Here is a 6,137-nt window from a genome sequence, read left to right on the forward strand (position 1 = left end):
CGAGGGAAAGAGGGAGAGAGAGTGAGCGAGAGAGAGCGAGTGAGAGAGAGGCATTGAATCGTGCTGGACGCCTGTCTTCGTTTAGTCTGTCTCCCTCCCATACAAAAGCAAAATGTCCTACAAGTATTTAGATATGAACATATGTATTTATTAGGTGCTCTTGCGCAATCGAATCAGCACCAATACAAAATATGTGGCAATCTGCCTTTCAAAATAGAAGAATGATACGTTATTAATGTGGTTGAAAAGGTAAGGAAAATGAAATAATTGTGGCTGTTCTTTGCAGTGGGTTAATGTGCTGCATTATCCAGAGAGATTTGTTGCTGAATAAGGTCATCACTTGTAAAGTCTAATGCATTCTTAAATGTAGTACAAATGGACAAATTGTGGTAAACATTTCAGTCAGCCAATAGATAGCTAACAGCTAAATAGGCCAAGCCAAGCCCTAGACGGGTAAAGTTTATAACACCAAGACAAGACAACAGTCCAAAGAGCATTTGCATTCAGACTTTAAGCAAGAGGTGTGCAGGCTTGTCAACCAATAGGAAAGAAAAAAAAAAGATGGCGACTTTAATTGAGGGTTTAATTCCACAGCATTTTGAAGAATCACTCCAATCAAATGATTTGTCTAACTCGCATTTAGTTAAACCACACCTTGTAGGAAAATTAACTCTTTCCCTACCAAACCCTTGACATCTGGATTTTGGCCTGTTTTACTGCTGCTTCTCTCTCCTACCCCCCTCTCCTTACAGGTGGTGATGACCAAATTGTTTCCCAATTTTATTTTATTTTTTCAGTTTTTCCTTGCCCGAATAAAGGCTATCTGGCCAGTACATTTTGCTCCAGAATGCCTTAATAGGCTGAAGACTTCTTTGCATTCAACACAGATTCAACACACCCCATGCTGAATTTATCAAAGCATCCCCGGAGCATATTTGAGCTTTCTTTTTATTCCAAGTAGGTACAGTGTTGTTTTATTTGTACACATGGCAGAGGTGAAGTAGTTGGTAAATGGCAAACCCTTCAATCATCATTGTAATAAATAAAAACTGATGATTTTGTAATTTGCCATGTTTCTGGGACATTGGTCTTGTGATGACGGTGGAAAAGATCTAGACCACTTGTGTGCGAGAAATGATTGACACCTGATAAGTCCCGCCTTTTGTCTCTGATTGGTTGTTTTTCCACATGCACAGTGGTTTCTTAAATAACAAATTAAGAGGAACAAGATGGCGCCAGAGACATCAGATTTTTTTTTCACAGATCATTTTCATCATTTACAACTGTCATGTCCCAATGATGGTTTGGACAAATATGGATGGGGAAAAAAGTCTTTCTTTTTCTCTTTTTTTTAATTGCAAACTCCCCTTTAAGTGAATTTTGATAATTTCCCACAGCGCACATGATTTGTCACGGCACACTAATGTACCATGGCACACAGACTCACACACACAAAAAATATATATAATTATATACAATAAGGCAGACTCAATCTGCCCGTTTCCCACACTGATGGAAAGTAATATATTGAAGGTGTGATCATACTCAATTAACACTCCCTCGTCCTCATTTCTCACTCACAACATTCCCGCTCACAGCGGCAGGCGTGCACGCGCAAAGTCATGCGTGCACTGCTCATTAAATTGCCCTCGCTCCATCTGCGTCTTTTTTTTTTCTCTTCCGCGGCAAGACTATTTGCTCAAGACACTGACGCTGCACCGAAACTCTCATTAATATTTTCTCATTATCAGTGCTTCAAGTGTTAAACAATAGCACAATGGCTTGTCTTGGCATGATGCTCGACAAAGCTCTTATCTATTGCTGCTACTGGGAGGACATTTGGTCATGTGTGATGAGGTGCTAAATGGTATCGCACACAATGGGAGACTTTGTTGGTCTCATACGGCTGTGACATAATAGCCATGATTTCATTTCATTTCAAAGGTAATTTATGACTGCTGGCCTGAATGTCCCACGCATTGGTAAAACAAGAGACGCTAAAGAGACACACCATCCAAACAGCTAAGACAAACAGCACTTGTAACTTGTAAAATCATGCTCTAATAATCCCAGCTGCAATTGCTGCAAGATTGTAAGTGCGTCAGTGTAGTCTGGGAAGACTATCACAAGGCAGAAACAACAACGGAAAGCGCAAATGAGTAGAGCGGCAATGTTTCTCTTTAGTCATCCTCCATTTTTGTGCATTTTGAGCCTTAATTGCTCTGTCATTTTAAAGTTCACCGGTTAATGTTATTGCACATTTTCAGTCGATTCTGACATTTTAAAAGCATTAAATATGCATACCTTTTGAGAGTATTGTACATCAAATATACTATGTGTTGCTCTCACAGGCATTAACCCTTTCATGCAAAGTGGTCACTACAGTGGACAGCTATTTAAAAGTTGCTTTCGCCTATATTAATTAAACTAAAAAATATATTTATATTTTAAATAATAACATGAATTCATAATTAATGCATGAAAGGGTTAAAAATATTGTTCAAAATTTAGATTAAGTAATATAGGCGAAAGCAACTTGCCTTGTCATGAGAGAAAGGACAAAACAGTGCATTTTAGGCAACTGCAGAATGACGAAAGTCAGAAAGTCGAAAACATGGTTGAAATTAATAAATAAATATTGACCTGTGTTGTGTCTTGGTCCTCCAGCTGTTTTGTCATAAATAATGTATCAGTTTGAAAAGACACAGTAATGCATCCGAGCAACCAATTAATTACAGCTCAGATATTGCCCTGCTGAGTTTGATATCCTGTGAAGCTTCAGCAAAGTGAACCAATCTTCTGTAAGCTCCCGGAGCTACAGTATTAATAACAAGAGGAAAAATCAATGTGGCACGGGTGACTTTTCTCCTGTATTGTACTGAATTCCCATTTGTTATACAATGTCTATAATGACCTGTAAAATGGTAACAAGCAATAATAATAATGATAATAATAATAAAAATAATAATAATAACAAAATCAACAATGAAGACATTTTGCAGAAATAAAATGAAAAACCCTCCGATAAAATTCACTTAGACATGAATATGCTGCACTTAAAAAAATGATGTGGTCACACCCTGAGATAGAAACCTAATTAAATAAATTCAAAGAAACCAACATTAAGTACGGAACCTGATTTCGTATATATTTCTCAAATATCAACTCACTGAATATTTGAATATTATTGTGGTACTATGTTTGTCCTCCAAATCCACCAAAAGATTATTGTGCCTACTCTACATAATAGGGTAGGGCAGTAAAAGACCCAGTAAAAGTGAAACTAAGTTATTTCTGCCATCTAGTGGTGATTGGTGATGTTACAACTTAGAACTACAGTCAACCCCTGCATATTCGCAGTTTACCACCCATGGATTCACATATCCACAGATTTTTTTCCCCTCAAATATTTGATCAGAAATGTTCATTTTTTTCATAAATTTTGAATTTTCCAGGATTCCCCCCCCCCCCACCGACTAACCCCCCCCCCATTTTCATGGAAAGTGTATGTTTATTGTTTGTCAGCATTTATTAAGGAATTTGGGGGGATTGCCAAATACATAAATACATAAATTACTAATTTTTTTTTTAAATACACCCCCAATATATATATCTTTTTTTAATGAATCAAGTGACCACTCAGAGTGTGGCCAAATAAGGCAACAAAAACAAGTGAATTGACCATCCCTGCCTTAGGCACTGTCACGTCATTTTTAGTCGACAGCAAGTGGCAAAATGGCCAGATCCTGAAATGCATAAAAACTGGTGGCTTTTACTGCTTAATTCATAAACTCTAGTCAGGAAAGCATCTTTGAGTTTCCAAATTTATTATAAATGCAATATTAATAAGAATACCATGTTAAGACTAGTGAGGGCGCATAGCACATGTTATTGTAGAGAACATTTTTTATTTGACTCCCGTTAAGAGGGTGCATAGATTATTTTTTCATTTCGTTGTTTGTTTCATTTTTCTACATTGGGAGAAAAAAAGTGATTTTCCTAGGGGTTGTTCATTTCTAATGTGTTGAAGACATTTTAGTGCTTGGTAAGGTTATTTAACCCAAGTAAAACAAAAAATAATAATACTGCCCTGGTGCCTTTCCTATGGATACATAATCGGCCCAACTCGGCTGAGGGCATGTTCACTCGTGACGGCAGGATTGTTTACCGCACGGGGCATCTCAGCAGAGTGGTCTCACGACTCTTGTGCTGTGAATGTGTTTCCATGGTTACCGAGTGTAGTATTGTGAAGAGAAGCAAAGAGACTGAGACATATACACTAACACTGTGCTCTTGTCTCCTTACCAATTTAGAATTCATGTCAAAGCCGGGGCCACAAATTGCCTTCAATTCTTGTTTGGAGAGTTTTAAAATGTGTCCGGACATTGTTTGCGATGGAGCCACTCAGTGTCTAGCCTGCTGCAGTCCAGTATGGATGAGAATACTGAAGTACAGTTCAAATTTACTAGTTTGAAGGCGGTTAAGGTCCTATTACATCATTCTGCATCTACTAAAGGTGAGAGTGGAATTTGATCTGATGTCGGTCAATACAGGAGGTGCATTAAAGAGAAAGAATATGTATGTTGTAAAGGGCTATACAGGTGTTATATAGGCAGTCATTTAAGACCCTGGAACAAATTTGATGTAAATGGGCTCTTTGGCGTGCCAACGCTGGCCATTTATTCCGTGTTCACATGCATGGACACACAAAAGGAAACTTGGGCACAAATGGGATTCAATCAGCTCTCAGGTGGCCATGACACTGAGACCCAGCTGATGCTTATGGATGCCGTGCATCCATAATCATCAGCATCACCATCATTAATATGTTCAAAGTTGCCCTGTGTACTCATGCATATGACTCAGACTGATAATTTTTGAATTCATCCAGCTTGCGCCATTGTAGATGCAGTCCATGCAGAAATATGCAGTGCTAATTAAGAGCTCATAAACGCCGATTTTCATCATTCTGTTATGCACGTTTTCTCACCACATACTGTGAGATCATTTTTCTCAATCAAATGAGATAGAACGCAAGCGCTGTGTGAAAAACGATACCTTTGTCAGAGATGATGATTATAATTGACAATCGATTCTGAGGTGGGCTGAACTATTACGTTGCGTGACGGGAGCAATGTGTTACAGGTGCGTAAAACTAGCAGAGTTATGGTCTGGCTTTTAGGGCTACTAAAGGGAACATGTGAATCTCAGACTGTAGATAAATCAGAAGAGCTGTAGTTTTTCCAGCTCTTTTCTGACCTCTAACGGCAACGACTGCAAACTACATCAATGTTGCTGTTGGGCTTTTGGAGAGCTACTGTGTCAAGGGATTTTCCTTAAAGCCTGCTTGCTTTTGCTTAAGACCCATTCTTAACACGCAGCTGTGGGAATGTGCTTGAAGCCTGCCAAATAAATGCTACTATGACAGAAAGACAGTGTGAATAATTATTCAAATCTGGTTTTACAAACTACTGACACTCCCAAAAAGTTTGAGATATTCAGCTTTCAATTAAATGTGCTCTAACCTTTTAAATGTGGACTTAATTTGAACTTTTCTAACATTTTGAAAGGGACTATGGGCTCCAAAAAAGCCCAACTTTATTTATTTATTTATTTATTTTGAGCAGTGGAACTACACTACTCTATTACAAGTTAGGTATTTTATTACATCAATATCATCAAGAATTTCAATATCTACTGTATGTTGTTAGTTGTCTTTAGTGCAAGGGCATTGCATTTCCTGTGATGACAGCATACACCTTCTATAGTTTGGCGTTTTATTGCATAATATCACTTTGTGTCTAAAACTTAGTGGCGCGAAACTGTTTTTCTTTTTCAATGATGGTAAGCAAGGGAGAAAATACTATTTCTGTTGCTCCATTATTTTCTGTTCAGATTGAGCCAAACAATGAGGAATTTCTACAATGACAGGTTGAATTATTCACAAAAATAAAATAGCAGCTATTGCTCGTATTGCTTTGACTGCTGTGTGATGGGCCTGCATCGAATGAAGATGCAAAACCTCTAATAAAAAGAATAAAAAACAAATTAAAAAAAAATCCCTTTAAACAAACCTTACAGAATGTCTTACATATACCCGGTATGTATATACTGACAAATTACCATATAGGAACATA

Source organism: Filicampus tigris, chromosome 16 (assembly GCF_054856515.1).
Source record: "Filicampus tigris isolate MCC_2025a chromosome 16, RoL_Ftig_1.0, whole genome shotgun sequence".
Taxonomy (NCBI): Eukaryota; Metazoa; Chordata; class Actinopteri; order Syngnathiformes; family Syngnathidae; genus Filicampus; species Filicampus tigris.